Raw genomic sequence first — 25,860 nt, 5'->3', positions numbered from 1 at the left:
GCTTAACACCTTTGCTAAAAGGTTTGGCACATAACATTTTAATCGTATAGAAGAAAGTTGATCCAATTCCCTATGATAACCAACCATAAGAAATTCCCACCTGAGCTGGTAAAAAACCTTCTGTGTAGCCAATGGAAGAACAGAGCAAGGTGAAGTGATATCTTTAGCAAGTGTACAATGTGAAGGAGACAACAAACATTACCACCCTCTTTAATAAAGCTGGTTTAATAGTGATGTGCAAATTTGGTCCTATTTACCATTTGTTCAGGAATGTATTCCTGAACTGCCACATTTAACTCTCAGATATACTGTAGGTGCCTCCAATACACCCAACTCTGCTGGAGAAAGACTCAGTAAATGAAGAGAATGAAGAATCTTTGTACAATTTTGATTATAAAATGTACACAGTCTGTAAATTCAATTTTAATTTTATATATTACAAAACAGAACATACTGTAGCAGTGAAATGGTGTTTATCTGCATGTTATCAGATCATACTCCCTGTGCCAATTTAACAGCAAGGATTTCAGTAATGTGTTCATGCCGTGGAGTCTCAAAGCAAGTAATTGACATTTGCTAATAAAGTAGTAATTATGCCTGTACTTATGCACTGTATAAGTAATGTCTAAACATCATGTTTAATTCTTTTCTAACAAGGCTGATTTATAATGTAATAACATCAGAAAAAGTACTAGAATGTTTGGGAAAGAACAGCATTATTAAGCCTTGCTACTCCTGTATCTATTCATACTCTATATTCAAAATAATTGTAATTCCAGGGTATATTTTATAGAATTGTGTGAGAGTTTCTTCAGATTTGCCTTTTAAAATGACAAACATCTCCATTTTCTGTTTGCATATTTAAATTATAGATCTGGTTTCTTGTACGTGTGATAATACTCTTGCATAGAATTGCATTTCAAGAAGTTAGATCAATTAAATTCCTAATTTAATTTCCTCAATATCTTTATTTGTTAAAGAAACATATTTTTGCAGCACTCACACATCTAAGAAAGACCCTAATTGCAATTTGTTGTTGATTTTATAATAGATAGAAGCATGTTCTTGGCCTCAGCTGAAATTAAAGCTCAGAATCTTGAACAGGGTTTCCTAGGTTATTTTTTTAGTTGGAAGAAGATTCCCTATTTAAATTTAAGTTTGCATTACAATGGTCTAAAGTTTATTCACCCTTTCTTTTAATTCTTACTGCTCATAAATTCTTCAGAGTCTGGGATTACAGACTGACTAGCCTAATAGCTGCAAGCAAGACTGCTAGAGAAATTTCAGGAATACTTTAAAGTACTCTTCACAGGAACAGTAATAGTAAATAAAGCATTTTTACTTGTAAAGATGAAATGAAAAAGCATATTGGTGGGAATTAGCCAAGATGACTTTGTAAGAACAAGACATTGTTAGAGAACAATGTGTACTTTTATAACATGGTGCACTGAGCATTAATTCCAGCTATCTCACCAAAGTTTCCACAGAATGAATTTCTGCCCTGAAGCAGACGACACCCTTCCAGTCTGCCCAGCAGACTGAACAAGCATTATATATATTTTTTCCCACAGCAGAAAGCCTCCAGGACTTGACAAGTTCGTGTTGGGTGTCTCATTTGGTGCAGGTGTGCCAGGGACCTCCTCAGTGCCGTTTCCAGGCAACCCGTCTGTCTAATCCTTGCGACAAGTCTGGTGAATAATGAAGAGAGAGAGAAAGGGGGAGAGTTAGCGAGAGAGAAAAAGGCAATCCTTCTGCTCTATCCAGTGGGTCTTGAAAGAGTGATATGCTCTCCTAGCATTCCAGCTAATCCCCCTACTATCACCTCAGCAACGCCTGCTAATTGGCGGGGCTTGCGACTTAAGCAGACCCCCGTCTCAAGTTCATTTCCCAGCCACTGGGCCTCAGACAGCCATTGCTCCTTCATCCATTTATACTTTTTCCACTAGTGCCCTCGGAAAGGTGACAGAGCAGAACTCTTGAGAATGCCCCTGCCTGAGCAAGGAGACTCATTTTCCTGAAGCACATGTGACACAGCTTCCCTGTCACTGACTCAGATACAAAAGACATTTTAAAAATTAAATGCCCACAGTGTCTTCATATAAATCCTGCATTTTTTCTTTCTTATTTCAAAAACCAAAAGCTTTGGTTTGTTGTTGGTTTTTTTCTTAATGCAAGGATGAATTTTCACCTGCAGAAAAATTAGTCTGTGTTTTTCTTAAGACAGATTTTCTTGATTATCACATTTAAAAGGTTATCAGACGCTATTTTCCTATATCTCTGCTAATTTGAAACTTTTTAACACTTCTTCATTTTCACACAAATATTTTGGGATAATACTCAGACTGTTTTGAAGTCATACACATTTGAGATTGTGAAGATGTCATATTAAAAGTACTGTATCTGTACTACATTAATATAACATATCTTAAGGTTTGAACTTCCCACAGTCTTTTACAACCTTGTTCTTGTCAACAAAAGAAGACACAAAAATGTAAGCTGTTATGTTTTCTTGATGTTTAAGCCTAAATATTTATAAAACTTGGTCTGAAAGAGGAGCTGCAGTTATGAACTCTCTAGAAAATTTGGAAAAAAACAGATTACATTGTTGTTTATTTATTCCTCCAAATATGTTAGAAAGTGTTTCTCCACAATACATTAAGAAAATAAACTCTTTTAGGGAGAACAGCTGTGAGTTATAATTACAAACAAAAGTTTGTAAACCCTCCTTTTATTTTATTGTTAAATACCACATTTCACAAGGGTATTATTACAATATAACTATACAGCAAAATCATCAGCACATGTAGTTTTCAACTATGTTAGCAGCAAAAATATTTTGCAATCAATTAGTACAGTCTCTTAGAGGTATATTACAGATAAAAGTCTACACAGCAGAACATTATAGAATTAATATCTCAAACAGATGACTCCATATATGGTGTATCATGGTATGATATACAAGGGGCACATTTACAATGCTTGATAACATATGTTAGGAATTTGGGAAAGGGTGAAGATGAGAGTATTGCTTTTGAAGTAGTTGCCACAAAAAAACCTAACACATTTGTATGACGCTACTTTCTTGTTCAAAGAAGTGGAAGGAACAGCTCTAGGGAGTGAATAACATCAAGAGCTGACCCTAATGCTTCTGCACAGTGCCTATTGCCTTATGCTGTGTGATTCCTAAAGACTGCCAGCTTGTGCCATCTGGCTTTGCTCTTATTCCCAGTGAACATATTGGGATTTTCCCCATTTGGGCACCTCTTGCCAATCTGTTCCTGTACATCTCCCCAATCCTTGCTATGTAATGATAACTGCAGAGTTCGCCAGAATAGGTTCACAGTCAGTAAGTGTTCTGAATGTCCTTTCCACTGCAAACAATACCCTGTTAATCTTTTCAAATAGATACTTTCTCTCTGCATCTGCTCCCGTTGCAGCTATTACGTAAACGTTTATTACTGTATATTTGGAATTTTCACTGACACAAGTCAAAGTACCATCTTTTGAAATGTCAGAAGTACGTTACTACCATTTTAATTTCCTTAAGGTATGGAAAAATATGCCACATAGCCTGATGCACTATTTCTTGATAAACTAAGAAAAAAATCCACATTTCACAAAAGGAAAAAAAGAGGTGCCAGAACATACACATAATATTCAAGTTATTGTTTCCATGTAATGTAATGCAAATAGCAATACATTGTAAAAATATTGTTTTCATTTGCTTTCTTTCATTAAAGCTCATGAAAAAGGCTGGTTAAAACCCTTAGATATAATTACAATTAAAATGTGTGGTTCTGTTAACCTTCCACTTTAAAATGCCATAAATTAGGGAACAAGGGACATTTTGTTTTCATATGTTTAGAAACAATGGTGTTGTAGCAGGAATATAGTGTTTTTAAGGAATGCAATTTTTTTCTAGGAAAACCTTTATGTAGGAGTGGAAATACAGAGGCTAAAGAAATTTCTTAAGTCCTTAAGGTATTCACAAAATGGCTTGCACTTGCCCAGCGATGGATTGGCGTCCTGTCCCAGGGTGTACCCTGCCTTTTGCTCGTTGCTTGCCGAGGAGTGTCCGGCTTCCTGCGACACTGTGTGGTATAAAGCGGTTTGGCAAATGACATGACATTCACAATACGCACAAATCATTCAGTGTGTTTTCTATATCTATAAGCATATTTTGTCTTATTAGTAGAGAGGCATTGCTACCTGATTTGAAATATTTGAATGAATGCATGGGTTTAATAAATGTGTCATTGTTTTAAAACGCAGAATATTGCAGAAGTCTACAGTATGACTTTCACATTTTTTTAATGCAAATACATATGCTTCCTCTCAGTTTAAATTAGAACTTGATATTAACATAGATGTTATAAAGTAGATGATAATAAGGGCATTGAATGATTTAATCATTTCAAACATGGATCATACGAATGATTTTAGTCATTGATGTTTTCTAATTAACTCAGGAACTGAATTTGTCTGAATAGGGCCAATCAGAGAAAGGTAAAACATAATCATGTTAGGTGGCCTACTCAATTCTAGAGTCTGATTATTCTAAAAATGCCAAGTGTTTGAAGTTCAATCCCAACATGCCAACAAAATATTAAATTTTGAAAGAATTTTCCATCGAAATACATTCATTTGCTTATTATTCCGAGTGCCTTCCAGCTTCTGAAACAGAGTAGAAGCAGAAAGGCTACTGAATGATAGCTCCAGTGTAAACACAAAAGGCAGGCCAAGTACTGTACATGGACATGAGGGAGTATTTCATACTGATGCTGAAATTATGAAGCATCTCTAGCAAAATAATTTACATTAGATAAGAATGTGTTAGTTTTTATCTGCTTCCTACAAAACATCAGACTAGAAACTTAATACGCATCCTTTACTTCTGCCTTTAGTTATCTACTGAAAATAAAAATTGGAAATGAGACATTTATTAAGAGGCTTTTCTCACATGCTAAGGTAATAACCTGAACAGGATTTAGAGGAATGTTTACAAACAAAGAAGGAGCTTCTTTTTGAGTCCCATATTCCAGACATCAGTGGTTTAAGGCTTGGTAATCTGATTGTCCCATAACCAGTTGCATTTACCAGTGTTGAGTGGGCTTTTGTCAGCCAGGATATCTTTGACTATGTGTACTACTGCAGTCTTTGGACTTGCCAGGAGCATGTGACCTAGCATTGCCATCAGTTGGGAATGTACAGTACGTTTTCTCAGATCAGTACCATGTTACCCTCAAGCACCATGGTCCCTGGAGAATGAGAACTGGAAAGCTGCTTGACAGAGTCTATCATATCAATTCCCTGTTTTTTGTCACAGAGGTTGCAGCAGTCAGCTGAGGCAATGAGCAAATGGCAATTCTAAATTAACTGGTTACAAAATAAAATATCTAAATGTAAAATAAAAATAACAAGAAATGGTAATTTCCATTTAAGGACTTAATGTGAAGGCTTATTCAATTCAATAGTTATTTGATTTTTTTTGGTTCCCTCAAGACAGAAAGTGGTAGATCAAACCTTATAATGCTCTTTGATTTATGTAATATTCTAAGTACAGCTCAAATATATGAAAATTACATATGAAAAGACCAGAATCATAATTTAAAAACACACCAAACAATCAGAAGTTCTGTCAGTCTTTGAGTTCTGGCATTTATTCATTAGGGGAGTAAAATTATTTCTAAAAGCACAATTTATCAAACTCTATTCCGGTGCATTGTTGTTTTTATAGATTTTTTATTTTAAGATGTTTTAAGGCTTGTTTCCTTTCCAGGTCAATGTAGAAGAAAGAGCTCAACACAACTGTAGTTGTTAACTAATGGACATTTTCCAAAATGGAAAAAACAAAAAGTAAATAGATAATATGAATGAATATACCTGTCTCTGTGAGGTTCCTTGTTCAGGTAGTGAAGTTCAAACAAAGACTCACCTTTTTAGCAACTTTCAAAGCAAATTTCTGAATATCCCTAAAATAATGTTGAAATGAAATAATGTTGATGTCTCCGAATATCCCTGGGACCAATCATCATGAAAAGGAAGGTACAGTACATGAAATAGTATTGCAAACATGTGGCAAGAGGTTTTATGGTCTGATAATACAGAATTGGACATTTCTGGTCTAAATGCAAATTATTTAACTTGGTGCCTAGTCAACACTGAATACGTACTTTTCAGGATGTTCCTTGTAACCTATACATTTACATATACTGTACATATAGACTAAACGCTCTGTAAACACACTGTATTGGTGCAGAAAGTATAATAATAAGGAATGAGAATAATTGCCCCTACCCTTTATTCTGTTTGTCCAGTATTTATTGTCTCTAAGGTATTCATTGACCTTAAAATTTGTCACATATACCATTGTGTTGGGTCATACTTCTGTTGATGGTGTAACCAAAGGAGACCACAATGTTAGCTGTACTGCAGTATACTGGGCCATGGGGTTCCAAGGAACACTGAGAGAAGACAATGCTGGATGTTTCATTCCATACTACGTAACAGTCCTCTGTGATTCGCCAAAGAGCAGAATTCCATTCTTCTGACTTCAGTTACCTCATTCCAACATAACCCTGATGTGCAGCCAAATTCACTTCCTCCTCTCAGACGTGTACCTCCTATAGTATTTGGCTTTAATCTGACTGGGGAGTAGCAGCTACGCTGGTCTGGCATGCTAAGCACCGATGAGCAGCTTTGAGGACAGGGGCACCTCAAAGGGTAAGACCGAAAGGAAAATAATTCAGTGGTGTGTTGTAACTGGCAGAGTCCCTACTTTATTAAACAGCTGAGTTCTCTTGAGTGGATTCAAAATGTATTTTTGGCTGGAATGAACAGTCACTTAGCAACACAAATGACAATCTAAAAAAAACAACAAGTGATCTCAGCAGGGTACAGATTCTTGGATATTTTACAGATTTAAAACGAAAGCCCAGAAAAATTTAAAGAGAGCATAGTATTTGCACCTCCTACTGAGGAAATCTAGATAGCATATTAGAGTTTTAAAACAGTCCAATAAATTGATCATTTAAAAAAAATGTATATACAAATAACTTCCTCTTTGAAGAACGTCCAAAATAACATTCTATGAATATAGTTATAAGCCAAAATTTATTTTACTATATTAACTGCTGTAGACCAGTAAAAAAAAATTAATCTATGGAATTATTTAAAGGAAACCTCAGAAGGAAAGATGAGAGTTTACTATAGGACAAGGCCCTTAACTCTTTCCCAATGGGAAGTAAGAAAGAACAGCTCCTGGAATTTATTTTTCTGTATAAAAAAAATCAGGGAGAAAATCTAAAAGATATTAAATAAAATAAATTTAATCGGAATGCAATTTATACATGTTTTCCTTTCAGACAATTCCAACTATTGCTTGTCAACTAGGCTGACATTAAATTAAATGTTGTTACATACTGTATGTTGATATATGACATGATGTCCCTGTCATATTTCATACATTATCCTTCATGTCAGTCATGATAGTACAGTGGGATCCTCAGAGTGCTTTAAACTGGAAACCAGCACTATTAATAGTTCCTAAAAATAAAATTAACCTGATATTTCTGATGTAGCAGCACACATACTTCTGGCCCTTACTATGTTATCCTGCAGCCGTCAAACATACTTTAGCCTTGAGTATATTCTCCCATGATGGACAGAAATTAATTTCATTATGAACGTCCTGCCAAACATGAGAAAGCACACAGTTCTACTGCTGAACAAATAAGAACAGCTGGATCTCCAGGGGTTGCTTACATCATTCAATCACAACACCATACAGGGGATGCAGCTATTCTTACAGGCGCCCCTGGAGCAGTTGGGGTTAAGGGCCTTGCTCAGGGGCCCAACAGAGTAGGATTCCTCTGCCGGCCGTGGGATACGAACCAGCAACCTTCCAGCCACAGGCGCAGGTCCTTAGCCACAGAGCTACCACACTGTCCCTGGCTGGTGGAATGTAGGTTTGGGTTTTGATGTAATCTTTAGAGGGTGTCTTCCACTTTCAGTAGAGAACCCCATTGTTCACCTCCAACTATGCCAACTGGAATTTCATTAATGTATTACAGGGGGCGATTTCCTTTGAGGTGGAACACTGACCAACCCATTTCCAGAATGGCAAAGGTGTAATATTCCTGTCCTCATTCTGTAATTCAACTAACTACCGAGTTTACACTTTCAGCTCTAGCCTAGTTGTCATCTACTGTATATTACATTGTCTGTGAGTCTGTGAGCTCATCTCTCTATCCTCCCTGTGTGGAAGATACTTTCACCTTTCCCACAGACAGGGGCCTTAGCCTGTATGCAATCTATGATTTTGAAGTCTTACAGTTGTTACATCTCCTTGTAATAATAATAATAATTGCTTACACTTATATAGCACTTTTCTGGACACTCCACTCGAAGCACTTTACAGGTAATGGGGTCTCCCCTCCACCACCACCAATGTGCAGCATCCACCTGGATGATGCGACGGCAGCCATAGTGCGCCAGAACGCTAACCACACATCAGATATCAGTGGGGATGAGAGCAGAGAGTAATGAGGCCATGATCGGTAAGAGCCAATGGGAAATTTGGCCAGGACGCCTTACTCTTTTCGAGAAAGTTTTTTAATGACCACAGACAGCCAGGACCTCGGTTTTACGTCTCATCCGAAGGACGGTGCCTGTTTACAGTATAGTGTCCCCATCACTATACTGGGGCATTAGGACCCACGTGGACCACAGGGTGAGCACCCCCTGCTGGCCACACTAACACCTCTTCCAGCAGCAACCTTAGTTTTTCCCAGAAGGTCTCCCATTCAGGTACTGACCAGGCTCACACCTGCTTAGCTTCAGTGGGTTGCCAGTTGTGAGTTGCAGGGTGATATGGCTGCTGGTACCTCATTAAAGTACAGCTGCCTATATGGATGGAAAAGGTCAGCCCAACAACAACAAGGAGTTCCATCCTTGTCATGAAACAATTTCATTTTTTTTTTCAGATTTTGACTGGAAAACACAGTAATTTCCATAATCAGGATAAAGTCCTGCTTAACCTTAAGAAGCATATACAGTGATCGTGCTGCTGTGGAAAACCATTTTACAGACCTCTGATTGCATAACACAAACCCTGAATGCTGTATATCATGCAACCATTCCCAGGCCAATCATTTCAGACCCCTTCTTCTCTCATTATATACCAAGGAATGAGTGTTGTTGATGGAAAGGTTTTTATTGTTGACTTCTGCATGTCCAGAACAGGCACCAGGTGGTGCATCTTCTTGTCACCTACTGTATAAATAACTGGACACAGATATCGTTTAGATAAGTAAGGTACACCACTCTAGGAAGTCCATCAAGACCTTGCTCAGTCGACCTCTTGAAAGTTGCAGGAGCATTGCAGAGGCCCAAGGCCGTAACAGAAAACTGCCCCAATCCCTGACATACAGTATGTCAAATCCAATATTTATCCAGAGAACACCACTTTTGTTTCCAGCTACACCTGCCAGTAGCCACTCTTCAGGCCCACTAAAGACAACTTAGAACCAGAAAAGTCTACCAAGTTGTTATTAGTGCATGGATGAGATGGAAAACGATATAGTTCACACAGAACCTTTTTTGTTAGCTAGTACTGTATATCCTGGAATGTCTAAGGACTCTTATCTAACATTTCAGCATCTCCTGAATTTGTAATTCCACCACTTCCTATCAGGATGGAGGATGAATACAGCATCAGGGTTGGTGGTTGATGAGTGTGTAAGTGGTCACCTTTGCTTTTATGGAAAACTCGCAATCTCCCCCTTCAAAAAGCACAATTGTCCCTGCTCTGCTTCAGTCCAGATGCTCACACATCTACTCTGATGGACCATTAGATCCTATTCTGCTCGATACAAAAACTGTCATGCAGGCTGGTTTCTACAAGTCTTGAGAGGTTGTAGTGATCCAGCGATGGACTGCTGTGATCCCACTCATAAAACATTGAAGTGATTCCCCATGGTGTTCACCCCCCAAAATGCTCTGTGCTATATTTTCAAGACAAAGACTTTTACTCTTCATGTTTTACGATAAACAGTACACAAAATCTCAGCTCTACCTCTCAGGAAATACCCGCCCTAGTTAATTGCCTCAATCCTACCAACTGGAAACCTCCTGCATATCAAGATCTAATGTAAACTTGTGAAGGACACTTGCAGCCTCAACATTCCATCAAGCTTTCCCTGACCCAATAGAATACTAAGATACCACCAAACCCAGCCTTTCCCACTAACATGTACTGTATATTGATTAAAAAGGGAAACAGGATAGTCTCTGGAGTGTTGTCCGCATTGCTGTCCATTGTATAAACTAAAATCTCTATGGGCTTCATGAGTCTTTTAGAGTGCTTCAGAGTACTTTTCAGTTCTCCCCAATCATTTCATGATATAAACCTCTGGGTGTTTGGAGCACTTCATGATCATTATCATAAGCAATTTATGAATGGATATAGAGCATGGGTTTGTAAAACATTATTTACATGAACATGAGAAAATTGTTCCAGTCTAAAGGTTACAAAAACTTCTAAGTGAAGAAAAAGAGACATTACAAATTTTCCTTAACATGCACAATAAGTAACATGTTTGTCATAAAAGTGATTTTATGTATTTATATATTTATTTGTTATTAATATAATTCATTAGGAGTCAGGGGTAATGGGATTGTACTGAGGAAAATTTAAACTTTAATTCAATGTGAGTTTTTTATTTAAATGTTCACCCTAATAATAATACCTACTACAGCACTTCCTTACCAATTTTCCTTCCCACTATGTGGAGAAGGATCTAGAAATATGATCAGCATTTGAATTATGGAACCACCTAGGTTCTTTGAAAGAAGGAAGCCGATTATAGTTAAATGACCTTCCTCACTTTGTGATGCAGCAAGAGCATGTATTGAAATTTGAGATCAAAACCAGGTCCTGAAGTTAAAATGCCTCTGAAGTTAACCATTTGAACAATTGTATTTCTTTCCCATTTGAAACATGTTGCTCTTGGCCTAGGACCAAAGGGGCAGGACTGTGGTGTTTCTTTTCCATGAAAAAGAATTGGCTGGAAGGGTCTTGATTCTAATTTTGGTAACATCAAATCAAATTAACTGCTCCAAATGTAGATTCAATCACTCTATAAACAAAAGTAGAAAATAAACAAAACCAAAACTGGGAGCCTTTAGAAACAGAAGTTTCTCTGTAATGGAGGACTTAAAATCCAAGTGCTATTGGTCCTACAATTAACACTTAACAGCAACTAAAACCATTAATGTTTTTTCGTTGTTTATTGTTAATTTTAGGCAAAGACTGAATCCAAAATAAAAAACAAGCACTCCTCTTCAAGTGATCTGAAAAGCAGAATTTGTCTACTGCTAAAGGGAATAAGATATGTGGATTACAGTGAGCATTAAAGGAGTTGAATGTGTTTAAAAATTCAGTCCACATTTATTTGAAAGATAAGGTCGTTAAAGCAGTAAATCAAAGATGCCTAAGTTTACCAAAATCCATTATTCATGTGAACTTCCTCTCGGGACAGTGACTTACACAGTACATAGCAGTACAGATGTTTTTTCCATTATATTTTTGCACATCTTTACTAAACATAACCCGGGAACAACAGTATGAAAACCCTACATAGGTACAAAATCCTCTGCAAGTTTTCGGACCATTTAACTTACGTTTTTAATTGAACAGAATGAATATAATAACTAATATAGGACAACTCTTTATTCATGAGAAAAGAAACTACAGTATACTTGCTATATACTTAATTCATTCCATTAAAGAAAGAAATAAAATGGCTTTGAATGGAATGCATGGGGATTACTGGAACACCTCAAAAGCTTGGATTCACTGTAGTACTATGTTTCCATGAACAACAGAACACAAGTGTGCATCCAGTGTCCCCCCACACACGTTGCAGTTCACTGTGTTTACAGAACTGGTTTCGGCTGCCAATTCAAGCACCACATATTTGTCAGACACTTTTGGCTTCACAGGCTGACCTGAATTCAATCAGAATGGATGGAAGTATACCACAAAATATGTCAATCAAAAGTTTAGGGGTTGGAAATTTCATAAACGAGAATAAGTTACGTTTCAACCCCATAAGATGATGAAGCAGATCATAAATGAAAAAAGTAGGGCACAAAGTTCTGCTGCTTGCAGTGTTTATGCACACAAGACTTTAAATGAAGGTACAAACAACAATGCACGAAATCACATGCACTGAATTTATTGGAATCTATTGCTGTATTTGTTTATCATCAGCTCGCTCTTATCTTTTACCCAAGTAAGACCCAACCAGCTCATGTGATTATACAGTATAATGGTTCTTTCCCAACTCATACACAAACTCAGCTACAGTAAGTGTCATTACTCAAAATTGTGAAAAGTCTCTTTTCTCCAGCTTGCGTTATGCATAGCCTGAGCTAGCATGGCTCACCAGTACAAGAATCATAGTGCAAACTTCCCTCAATTCATTATCCCATATTAAAGACAGATGCAAAGTCAACAGTGACTGCTGTTTCGATGCAACGGAAACACATTGCAAAAGTACCTATTTCACAGAAAGCAAAGGGAATTTTTTTCAGAAAACACCGTTATACTGTAAATATAAAATATAATATAAAATGGCAACTCCAAATAAAACACAAGTCATCTTTAAAGCTACAGCTCCTAAAGTTTTTAGCAGTGTTGATGATGAATTTGGTGAGCTTTGAGCTCAAGACCATTAGAGGAACTGTTAAAGGCTCTGACAGTTTTGAAGCAGTGTCAGCTGTGATTTAAAATTTGTATTTGTTTTACAAGAAGTTGTTTGTTTTGATGATTGACAGAGATGATTGGTTAGCAAATTGGGATGGATTCTTTGACTTGCAAAAAAGGTTCCACTGTATCATTCATCAGGCTATTCAATGCACAAACCTCATTCAAATAGGGGACATGATGAGGACAATTGTGGCAACATTTAACATGATTTGATCAAGAGCACTCAATGACAGGCAATGTAGTAATTTCCTTATCTAGGCTGATGTAGAATATGGGAGCTTGATTTGCCACTGCATGTGCATTGACTCACGGTTCTGCTTTTAAATATTTCTTTTCACTCACACCAGAATAAGAGTAATTTTTAAGATTTTTGATTTTTAAAATCAAAACTTGTCATTGAGTTTACTAATCCTGTATGACTGGCTGCTTTTGGCTTGTTGGATGATATCACCAGACAGATGAATGTTTTCAGTATAGATTGCATGGGCAAAATACTATTGTGTCACCAATATATTCAATGATAAAAGTATTTGTTGTGACACTTTGTGTCTCTAAGAAATAAGCTAGCACTATGATGTACACTGCCCATCCCTGAAGGAATGAAAACATTACTGGGCAGTTTTTCAAATTAAAACATTGCTGGATGTGGACAAATGTAGCAGAAATAATATCTTTCATAGGGATTAATGATAAAATTGTAAACCACATGAGCTCTCTTCATAATCATAAACTGTTTTGTCTATATAACACCCTTGAGGATTATAGATAACCATGCTTTCCCCTCCCAGGGAACTCTTAGTAACAGCTCTAAGTCAGGGCTTCTTTTCCCCAGGCAGTTGATCAGCAGGAATGCTTCTGGGCTACTGCTTCCCTTAAAACATAATGTCTTAGTAACACAGGATTCCTCATCATCTGAAACCAGCAGACTTATACCACAAGGATCTTTTGCAGCTGCCTCTATTTTAATAAGCAGATTTATGCTAAACAGGTGCACTTTCCCTTCCAAGGTAAGTCACGGGAAGCCCTGAAACCTGAACCCCCTCTGGGATTTGTTCAAACTATATCCCCTTTTAGAGGAAAGATCATTCAACCCTGGACCCTTCTCTTGCTCATTCTAATTTAACCCTTAACCTTAACTAGTCATAGAACCTGTTATTAACCTAACCCTACCTGGCTGATCCTGTTTGGCCATGGCTGCTTCACTCATCCATGTCACCCCTGACACAGCAGCAATTGGGTTTCCCCAGTCCTATCATTATGCTCATGATGGGATTCCATCCATCATTTATGCAAGCAGCCACAGACACTATTCTCAACCAAGTGCTCCACCTCCTATCTAACCTTTAGGCAAAACCTCAACTCCTAGACATTGAAGAGCTTTAACCATGCTCCTCCCCTCACGTAACCACCAGCTACCTGGGGAGGCTTTCTGGCTGTTGGTTAGACATAACCACAGGGAGAGCTAACTGTGCTGCTCTCCTCACACACCTAATGCCTAACCAACTCTCTCTATATCCATCCCATATAACATAATTTGTTACTAAGGGACCAGTTGTAACATCGAGCTCTTACCAAGCAACTTATCTTATCAGGAAGCTAAACTAAAAGATACCTAACCTAGGCGACTCTCACAAGGAGCCCCCTTCAACCTATTTAAAGAGGAAACTAAACCAGTATCAGTGACACCCAAGTGGTCTGTTTTAAAGCAGCTTTAACTAGATTCTTCAATATCCCTCTCTGTTGCTACAGTTGGGCAGCTAAGCTGCATTAGCTAGCTTCAAAATGAGCTGTCTCTCTGGGACTTTACTCAAGAATACATTGAAAAAACTCATGCTTCATTTCCCTGGGCACGTTGGACTCTCTTCTCTTCCCTGATGCGGTGCTTAAAATAGATTTTCCTAGCTTCCCAGCTAGTGGATGTCAACTGCAGTTGTCTTCTACCAATTCATCAGGTGAATGAGATGGTAGGACATTCCCCATCGCTCTCTGAAGAGTGTGGTTTAGACATGGATCTCCATACCGTCAGGAACTACCCTGCACTTACAATATGTACTACTTCCAATGGTTGCCACCCACACAAATAGCCTTTGACTTTTCACAGTAGGCCCCTGATGATCAATGAGGATGACCAATATTAATCATTATTTTCTATTTTCATGAAAACCATGTCTGTTTAATATAATATATTATATCAGTGCACCTTTTACAAAAAAGCCTGTTATCTTGCTGATGATATCTTTGTGCATTTGTAGCAGTCTTGAGTGACATATTTATTTTCAATCACAGCATATAATTTTCTAAGAGGCAATTATAGAGAGCTTTGCTGGTGGGGAGGTAAGACACTATTTAAGATCAGGTTGGTGCACACAACTTCGAATCCTCCTACCTGCCAGTGAATGACGGGATTAGGTGCTATTTACTGTGTCATATGAAGCTAATAATTTTTGTTGTATTTGATTTTCATTGCATGATTCAAGGGTGTTATTTAGACAGGCATTTCTGTTTTATGTTCAAACAAGATACATAAACACAGAGACTGGCTTACATACATTTACATGTACTATATACTGTATTTGGATATTTTGCTATTGATAAAGTTGCAGTCAATGGTGCAAATAGAGGTAGTGTCTGAAAATCCATTGGAAAGGGTCTGTGGAGCCAAAACCTCCCAAACTTCAAATTTGAAAATAGATAACACTGACCACTGTATAATCACAAATCACGAATTGCACTGCTATTTGAATTTGAATTTTGAATTTTTGAAAAGACAGCAGCTCTTGGGAAATTGCAGAAAACTTTATATTGTATGCTGTAAATATAATTAATAATAATATTACTTACATTAATTTAATCATATCCAATATATTATTAGAAACTAAAACAAAAATATTATGATTATCAATGTCCTAGTGTATTATTAGAAGTGAGAGATTTGCATATACTACTTTTCTGCTGCTTTATGGTTAACACTACTGTAGCTGCTTCTGAGAATATTCTGTGAGGAAATACCTTTCACTGTATGTAGTTTATACACTAAGTATATATTAAGCCCTATTTGTGTGGGTCTCTGCTTAAAAAACATTAGAAAAACTGAATATGTTACAATGACAAAAAATGCAGTCTCAGAGCAGTAAAAGTAAAGTGATGTATTGAAATTAAAATATAACATTTGGATGTTTTTCAGTTTTTCTAGCTATTAGCTACAGTATATGATTGCATGTAGAATTACAGAATGTACCACAATCCTGATATTCCAGAACTCTTTTCTAGTGCCTTTATATAAACGTTATAGACATCTAGCAATTGGCAAAAATGAAATAGTCCTCAGAACCTTGGAGCAAATTAAGTTCTTTGAGAACTTTAGTTTAGCTTAAGATAATAAACAGCGTGTAATCAAGAGCAACTGAAATGTGAAAAGGATATACTGTAGTGTCAAGAGCAAAAAAGCTATTCAGTTATTGAATTCTGTCTTGTTTTGTTCATTTTCTTTCTTGGATTGTTTTCTTTAGACACTCTTTAGTTATGATTTATCTCAAGACATTAGTGGCTGCAAGGCTGACTTGAGTCATTGGAGGGCACTGTAAATCCAGCTGAATACTACAGACTTCAGCAGGAGAACAGTTTAGAGGCAATTAGCTTTTTTATCTGCTCCTGCCTGTTAGCACTTCTGAATAACACCTAGAATAAGAATTATTTTACATTATTTGTAGCACACTGATATTTCACAAACACATTGTGTGGTTATGTACATGTGTTTTCCTGTCTCCTCTGCTACAAACAACCTTTAGACGGATAGCTCAGCATTCGCTACAGCTTTAGTACTTTTCTTGCACATGGACATTTTTGCTTAGTCAAAATACAGGAAATTCCAGCTTTAAGTTACAGCACTCAAAGGGTTTTCTTTTTAAAAACAGTGCTGTGGTGAGAATTCAAACTGTTATTGAGTCTCCAAGCTAAGGTAGCATAGCTTTAAGGAAAAAGGTTGAAAATTGTTTTTTGTAAAACATGAAAAGCATGTTCAAAATGTAGTTGGGTTGGGTTTCAGGGGTGGGAGGAATTGCTATGGTGAAATAATATAAATATTATAAAAACATGTAAGCAAATAGGGTCCCATGGATTGCTAACTTTATTTTTAAGTTATAGATTTTATTCATTTTAAATGCAAAGCTAAAAGTACACAGAAAACATGGGTTTAAGAGTAAAATCCAATATCAGAGTACTGTAATGCATTTTTTTATACATTGCTATACTGTAGTGATATATTGTATATAATTGTGTCTGTAATGCAATGAAACTACTAATAAAATAAAACTGTACCTTTAAAGAACAATGTGTACAATATTGTTTAATTTCCACACTGAAAAGCGAATAAAGGAGAGTCTACTGCAAACTCTATGTATTTATTTAGCTGCTTCTCCAAATTGAGTATTCTACTGTATATGTTATTCTGTGAAACCATTCCGTATGTGTAATACTAATTATTTAACATTACCTACAGTACAAAAGATAAAGAATATATATTATTAAAATGATTTTTGGAAGTAGTCAGAAATGGCCTTCACTGTGCACGAGGACATACTTTAGGAATTTGTCTCACAGGAACTAATTAGAGATTGAAATTAAAAGTACATATCAGTTACCAGACGCTGTTGCACAAAGGTTGCTAATACCCATTACTGTTCAATATTTTTTCTAAAATATCTGTAGCTGACTATCTGAAGGAGAGATGTGTGAAAAAATAACTTCTTCCTATTACACACAGTACAGTACTCATCTATGTAGAAACAGATGCCATACTGTACTGATTTTACATCACACCTAATAGCAGTCAATGCCCCTTAAATAGGCGGAAAAAGTAACTAATTCCTTGGCTGAAAATTTAAATGTAGAAAAGACCCACTTTGTGTAATGTGACTAAATACATTCATGACAAATATTTAGGCAACACTGTTTTTTTACAATATGTAGTAAGTATGTAGTAATGTAGTCACTACTCACTAATGAGTTATATCACGGTAATATGTTATTAATTAACAATTACAATAAAAGAGTACAAAAATATTAGGATTTACCCACAAAAATATAATTATTAAGAAAATGTTACTAGGTAACTATTATGATGGAGAAAAAAATGTTACAATTGTTTGAAGGTAATGTTTGTAGCCTGATGATGATGATAATATTAAAGTCAGCCATGATTACCAATGATTGGCATTATTATTTTTTTACTTTCATAAACATTAATTCATTTGTTTTCAGTATAGTATTATTTAATAGCCAATTCTTTTACCTTGAAACCCTGAAAGACAATGTATATTTAATAATTGCATATGTTGTATATATAAATTATTCTTCAATTTTGCATTAATTTTAACTAGCAATGCGGTGAAATTGGACTCAGATTAAAGTGACAGTCAGCAACAGTATCTCATCTTTCAGAATGCTATTCAGATTATTGCAACATAGAGAAACAGGTGAAACAAAACGTTTATAAAGTGGGTTCAAATATTTCATAAAGATGTATTTTGTTGTACAGAAATAAGCCTTGGCTTTATGAATGTGTAGAAAGAAACCAATTATATGTGACAATGAGTCAATTAGATTTGTGTTAACAGATGTTAGATATGTTAATAACAGTCAAAGTTGTTAGAATGGTAGAAAAAACTGTCAGAGGATTTTGTAAATTATTGACACTCATATTATCCATATAATATGTTATTATCATAACATGATATCAGAAAATGTTATATACTGTAACATATTAAGTATTGCCCTATACTGTATATCCATGTTTGAATGACAACGACTTTTGCAAGATGTAAGGCAATTTCTCCCCAGACATGTGTTAAGCATCTGAACCTACTGTATGAAAAGAAAGTTGTACTAAAAGGTGTTCAATGAACTGTCTTGGAGTCCTGAAATGGTACCACTGAGAGAGTGTGTTGACTGCAGGAACACCTAATTGACACAGAATCATTGGGAAACAAAACTCCTTTTTAGCCTACACAGGGAGGTACAACCCTGTTCCACTGTCATGTCTTCTAGCAGTCCACTTTCACTAATAGCTACAAGAGAAAATGAGCCAAAAATGTTTTAAAACAACTTTAGCTGAAGTTACAATTGGCCCTTTAACTCGTGAATTAAAAACTTACAATCCGTTTATTAACACTCACAGAAGAATTAGGTTGTTAATCAAATTGTAAACTTTTGGTCTAATTGTAAAGAGTTATATCTGATGTAAGCCCAACATAGTGCATCACTCAGTCAACACCATCACTACTGTCAAGCATGGTGGTGGCAGCATTATGTTACAGTTCTGCTTCTCATCAACGGGAACTGGGAAGCTTGTCAAGACTGATTGGACCATAAATGTAGCAAAGTACTGGCAAATCATAGAGGAAAACTTTCTTCAGACTTTAAACTGGGACAATATTTATACTGTATATTCAACACATTTCATCTGTATCTCTGTTTCTTTTTGCTAATATTTACTGCATCATTAGAATTCTTCAGTCTGGGCATTCAGGCTTTGAATAAAATATTGTTAACAAAAATGCATATGCATCATTTTATAATTTCACAAAATGGGACACCATAGGAAGAGGCTTAATGCCTTGTAGTATTCCTTTAATACTACAAAGTAATAAACTAGTCTTATACTAGTCCTTAGAACTAGCTTAGTGTCTGGGAAAACACATTAATTTGGGGCTTTTAATCATTTTAGTTTTAAAACTCCAAATGTGGAATTGCTGTTTTACAATCCATCTCAGCTTTGATCTTATGACCTCCATTGTAAGATTTCTATTGCATGGGAGGAATTAGAATCATGCACACTTCTCCTCCAACATCTAGTGTGTCAGCTATACACCATTTATCACACTGAAACTGCTGCAGTGTCAGCAGCAGGCTTAGGATACACTTGTCTTCAACCCGCCAATCCACTGATGGAACAAACTGTGTTCACTAGAGGAATAAGGGTCACATTGGAGGAGCTACATAGAGGAGAGTTTCCATGGGCTCTGTTTTACACATAAAGCAGTGCTAATCTTGCAGGCGAAGGAGAACAGCTGGAGAGAATCAGGTTTGTGGCCGAAAAACGGCCACAGAGAAGAACAAGGTCGGTTCCACTCATGCATGAGAATAATGTAAAACATGGGGATGTCACACCCATTTCCATGTGGAAGCACATTTAATGTGAAACTGTAAGTATGTTCTTGAAAAGGGCACAGGGAAAAAATAGCTGAGCTGTGTAGTTTCATTATATAATGCCTGGATAAATATACACAGTGGCAGTGGCTGGTGACCTCTGAGATAGGTGAGGCAACATTACAAAGAAGCAAAGAGGGTGGAAGTACTGAAACACTGAAGCAGAGGCTTCACCTTTCTGATTGTTGACATAAAATAGTGGGTAAAAACTGCCAATCCCAGAGAGCAAAGTTGGAGGAGATTTACCCAAAAATAAACCTGTAATTACAAAGACAATCCACCAAGTATTGACTCAAGGTGGTGCAATCAACATATTTTAGGCTTTGGATTTTCTTTGCTTTTTCCTGACATTTAACTTCATAAAATTGTTTGGTTTGTTCATTCAGGTTTCAAATATTCACTACAAAAATACAACAAAATGGGATATTATTGGTAGGAGGTCAATACTTTTGCTAGGCACTGCAAGTTGCAAGTTCTTAATATATTGAAGTTCGGGAGGGGTGACGACAAGCCATTTGCCTTAGCTACTCTAGATCATATTAATCTTGACATAACATTAAGCCTCACTCATCATCCATCATTATGTGGACCTTACTCCAAACAACAAACACAGAAGGAAAGAGAAAACAACATAGAAGAAAAGAGAAAAATATATACTGTCTCAAATTAATTTCATCCCATTTCCCCTCACACGCTATTTCTCTATACAGTATGTGGACTGTGTCATACAACTATGACAGAGAGAAAAACCTGCCTCCTGTCTCGTATTTCACCTCATGCATGATTCATCAACACATGAACTGTGATCCAAAAGAACCAAATGTTAGAATAAAGATGGAAAGAATTTCTTCAAGGAATAAGCTTCTCAAATATGCTCTGTAGCACCCATATTGTTTTACCTGTATTTCCAAATACTACCATTCCTGCAATCAAACTCTGAACTCTAGCTAACCTACAGTAGACTCTCCATGAATGGCATTTCCTTCAATGAATGATGCAAAGAAAGATTTTTATTAATTTTTTTATTTTCCTCTCTAAACTTCCTAACAAACAAGCCTCAGTTGTTAGGCGTAATTCCATGATAAGCTCTTCCATGAGCTCTACTAGGGATAAGGACATTCCCTTCTCACATGCACCTCATTCTCTGTGTTACAAAGGGACTTAGAGTACAGAAACAGATCCTCTTTAATTTAACCTGGAGTGTGAACGTATCAGCTTTTAGGCAGCTTCTTTTGCCTCCTCCTTGGCTTTAGGTCTGCTCAGTATCCTACTCTTGTCGCCGCCAGCAGGTGTTCTATGACTTACTCTCTTTCAGATTTTGCCTGTCTCCTGTCTCCACCTCCAATGTCCAACAAATGCAAGAGTCTCAAGCCCTAGGTCTACCCCTTACTTCTTAGTGCATTAATTTAGTTTCTGCCCTCTCTTCTGCCTCCATACTCAGTGTCCAACAAAGCCCAACACTCTTGGTGGCTTTGGTCTTTTTGCTCCCTTTCAGCCCCTGCTACTTCTGATTTCACCACCTCAGCCCCGGAACTGTCTGGTTCCTACATCTGGCTTAGCCAGTAAGCGTCCTGTAGCCTTAACTTTTTCATGCGATGTATGCCCTTTCTTCTGCTTCTGTCTCTACTCCCAGCATCCAACCCATTAATATCTTCAAGCCCCTGGTCAACCACTTTTTTCTTTCTTCTCCCTCCATACTCAGTGTCCAGCAAGGCCCAACACGCTCGATGCTTTCAGCCCCGGTTTTCTCCCTCTCAGCCCTGCTGCTCCTGATTCCACCTTGGCCACAGGTTTGTACAGTGTCCTACCTCCGTTTCTGGCAGCAGGTGTGACACCACCATCGATCATTTTCAGCCTCACAGCACTCAGCGTGATCTTTTAATCACCTCCACCTAGCCACTTCACCCTCAACACTTTAACTTCTCTTAACACTTTCAGACCCTAGATTCAGACCCTAGATTGTCAGATATTTCTTCCAAAGTTCACAACCTTATTTCCTCACTCTTCCAGCAGCCATTCTACCTCTATTCCCAGCATTCAAAATAGTGCAAAACAAAACATTTCATGCATTCGGACCCGAATCTTTACATCTTTGGCCTCTGCTGCTCTGATACCACCTCCTCAGCCCTGGGTCTTGCTCAGAGATAGGCTTCCTACAGTATCTTCTCTCCTTCCCATCTTCTCTTTTTTCTGTCCCTTGACATTCAAAATTTCCAATTTTACAAACTTTCTTAGTTTAAAAAAGCCTTTCTGTCCAATTTCCTCAACACAGCCTACACATCTTCCTTTCACAGCAAATCCTACCAGAAACAAAAGTTAACCTCACTTAGCTTCTTATTCACTCTATCATTTCCTTTCAAGTAAGAACCTTTAAATGCTGCCCTCTATCTAACAGCCTACATTGTTCTTCTCAGAAGTGTATGATCATCCCCTTTGATTCTCCTCTTTTTTCCTGTTTACCATGTTAGCCCCATTGGGGATCTTCATTCTCAGTTATTCAGGGAGAAATTGTTAAATAATTGTCCTATTTGTTCCTCCAGATAAGTCCTAACATGAACAGCTTGATTACTAGCATACTGTAAATATTTCCATTTGCTGTGCCACTACAAATCATTTCTTCATTAAACTAGCAGGTCCAGGCACCTGGATTTCTACATCTGACATCTCCAAAGCTTTTACAGTCACACCTCTTGATACTGATCTGGCATCTTCCACTGTGTCCTGGAATATATTTTACTTTGCAGTTTAACAATAGCCTGTACAACAGGAGCAGCCCAGCAATTTCTAGTACCTGAACAAATGTACACTGATGGTGGCTCTCTAATAATTAGAAACTCCCCTTTCTTCATCTTCCTGATGATGTTCTTTAAATTTGTTTCAATTCTTTTTAAACCATGGTTAAAAAATGTGGTCCTTACGCAATGTATTCTCAAATTATTCTCTCTTCCAAAATTTCTCTCTGTCTCATGGAATGCTTAACTACATTCATTTGTAATTTTCCACCTACCTGTCATCTAAATCATTCACAAGAAAAGGAACTCTAATCCTTGCCCTCCACGTTAACTTTGCTATGCAAATCATTTAACAAGGTCAATTATTTTGTAGATTATCAAGGTCATTTGTTCGTAGTGCTGTGGCCTTCAGAAATTCTTCTGCTGTAATCAAATTATACCTAGTTCAGTAGTTCGGTTACAAACTAATGAATGTGACAAAGAGATGAGATGAGTATGAAGCAGTTAGGCCTAGTTTACTGCAAGGGTATAGATGGGGAGGAGGTAGGAAATCGAGAGACATGAGCGAACCAGAGGTATAAGGTACCATCCACAACTTATCTGAGCAGAGTTCAATTTCTCCTAAACTTCTGTAAGTAAAACTTCTGTAAACTTCTGTAAGCAACCAAGAAGGTTCAGTAGTTTGGTTAAAAAAACAGAGAGCTGTACACATTATCAGTTCTGTCTCCCTAAAAACCACATTCGTCTGCTTCTATATACAGTATATGCAGCCGATTATTCAGAGTCCAATCATTCAGTATAGTCTTCTCAGCACTTTCTGTTCCTAATGCCTGTGGTTCCAATCAGTTTCCCTTTCTGCATTTAGGGTATGGCTTATTTCTTTTTTGGGAGTCCTAGCTTTCTTATCTTCTGTCGGGGCTGTCCCTCATCCAAGCAGGTTAAATCAAATTTCACTGTACCTAGATACTCAATAAACATCCTCAAATGTTTTTAATTTCTGTGTGGAGTTTTTCTCACGAACTGTATATTGGTCTTTCATTCTAAAGATCACAGAATCAATAAGCACTAGAATTATTCGATTTCAGCATATGCCCTTTATCACAACAACAATAACATAGTGCTTAGTGGTTTCTCTCATTGATGTTGTAATTTGATGCAGTTCGGATTTCAAATAATTGTCTCATAAAATACCCCCATATTTCACAGTACGCAGGCTAAGATATTGACATGCACATGGATGATCTGCTTATCAGCCCCTGCCCTCTACTCTCAAAAAAATCATAATACTCTGGTGGAGTCACTTCAGAGTCTGTTACACCCATTCTAAATACACAAAACAGAGAGCTGCACACATTATTATTATTATTATTATTATTATTATTATAATTCTTATTATTTCTTCATTTTTTTCCACATAAAGATTTCATTCAGTGATTTTTGTGCTCAGTAAATATGAAAAGAGATATTGAAAAAAATAACAGTATTGTATGTTCTAGGTGTGTTGAAGATATTACTTACCTTTCAAAACTTTTGTTGCAAGATTGTCTAGGTCAGATAAGAGATGAATGTAATGTGAGATAGAAATGATTAATCTATGACAATATGAAATGATTCCTAATGAAATCTGATAACTAAAATTCCAATCTTGCAAAATCTTTCCATAAATAATCCAGTAGGAACTCAATGATCATAGGGATGTTTTTTTTTATTTCTATTAGCATTAAATGTAAACAATTTTCTAAAAACATCCAAATATTACCATTAGAAGGAGTTTTTCATACTGATCTCAGAACTCTTTGTGTGACAAGTGAACTAAATTGAAGTTTCTCAGCATAAAAATTATTTTATAAATTGAGGGCTTTAGAAAAAATCTGCTGTAATATAGCTTTGCTCTCACCTGTTAATAAAATTCAGTAACATCTCAAAAAGCTGTATTCTAATGAATAAAATAAGGTTTAGGTTTACAGTGCATAAAACATGCAAAACAATGTTTTTGACACATCAATAAAAAAAATTCAATGGCAAAATTACTTGAATAAGAAAATTAACACTTGAACATAAACGACAGTAAGATCTCCAGCTGTGCTAACTTAACACCAAAAGAATAATTGACAGAAAAGGCAACATAAGGCAAAATGTTCCAATACACTAACTGCCTCTCACAGTTTCCCACTTTTTAACTTTTAAATATGAAGACAGCAATGCAAACCAGAGACAGCAGCATTCCTCGTAGATTCCGTGTTCTTTAATGAATTCCCCAGGTTCAAATCCTTGCTCTCCTGTAAGGCTACCCAATGATTATACCTTGAAGGGGGCTCCAAATTAGTGGCAGGTGGTGCTGGAAATCAAGCCTCATTAGAAACACCTTCTGCTGCATCTTGTAAGAGCAGTCAGCAGATGGAGGCCCGCCTCCACATGTTACTTCACCTCAGATGGCAGGACACACGGAGATGGGGAGGACGAGGGGGGGTACTGTGCTTTTATTTGTCTGGCAGTAGTGTTCCCAGCCCAAAGGATGGCTCTGTACAGTGCAGCTAATCATTCTCGGACTCTAATCTATTTTTTATTCCGCCTGCTGAGCAGAAGGAACTGCTCAGTTCTTTTCCACAGGTAGAGCTCTGCCAGGCATAAGGACATTCCCTTCTCACATACACCTCATTCTCTGCATTACAAAGGGACTTAGAGAACAGAAACAGATCCTCTTTAATTTAATCTGGAGTGTGCCTCTATCAGCTTGTACGGTACTTACAGTCTGTGCTCGGTCAGATGGGGACCTGTGCTCAGTGAAACCAGACACTTTTCTCACTTGATCTCTTGTGTCAGCTTTGAAATCCACAGCATAGCCACCGCGAAGAGTTATTTTTTGTGTCTCTTTTTTGTTTGAACTGCCAGTTGTATCAAATTAATTAGTTATCAGTTTGAGGGCTTGCTGTTCTTTAAAGTGCACGTGAAACCACTGTATTGCAGAGCTTTTTTTTATTACATTTTCTCATGATTATGTTTGCCAAGCTGTTTTGTGGGGTAAGAGCACAGCATGACACCATGGTAGTTTAGAAAACCTTTGAAATATTGCATTGATGGAAATTTAAAAGTGGGTGTACCTGTTTGAATTGCCTTTATTGATTAAAAGGTTACGTCCTGTATCACATA

General features: G+C 36.9%; 1 long non-coding RNA gene across 2 annotated transcripts; it reads right to left on the bottom strand.

Moving 5' to 3' along the window:
- Window positions 1-410: 410 nt before the first annotated feature.
- Window positions 411-25,128, bottom strand: LOC148678107 (uncharacterized). Of its 2 annotated transcripts, none has more exons than XR_015936690.1 (3): window positions 25,015-25,128; window positions 4,008-4,091; window positions 411-1,688 (listed from the first exon to the last, which is right to left on the bottom strand). It is a non-coding gene; the product is annotated as an uncharacterized LOC148678107 (long non-coding RNA). The 2 variants fall into 2 exon arrangements; XR_015936689.1 differs by having other exon boundaries at window positions 24,920-25,033.
- Between the last annotated feature and the right edge of the window lie 732 nt (window positions 25,129-25,860).

This window comes from Lepisosteus platostomus, chromosome 1, assembly GCF_059453375.1.
Source record: "Lepisosteus platostomus isolate fLepPlt1 chromosome 1, fLepPlt1.hap1, whole genome shotgun sequence".
Taxonomy (NCBI): Eukaryota; Metazoa; Chordata; class Actinopteri; order Semionotiformes; family Lepisosteidae; genus Lepisosteus; species Lepisosteus platostomus.
This window is presented reverse-complemented; position numbering and strand designations above follow the sequence as displayed.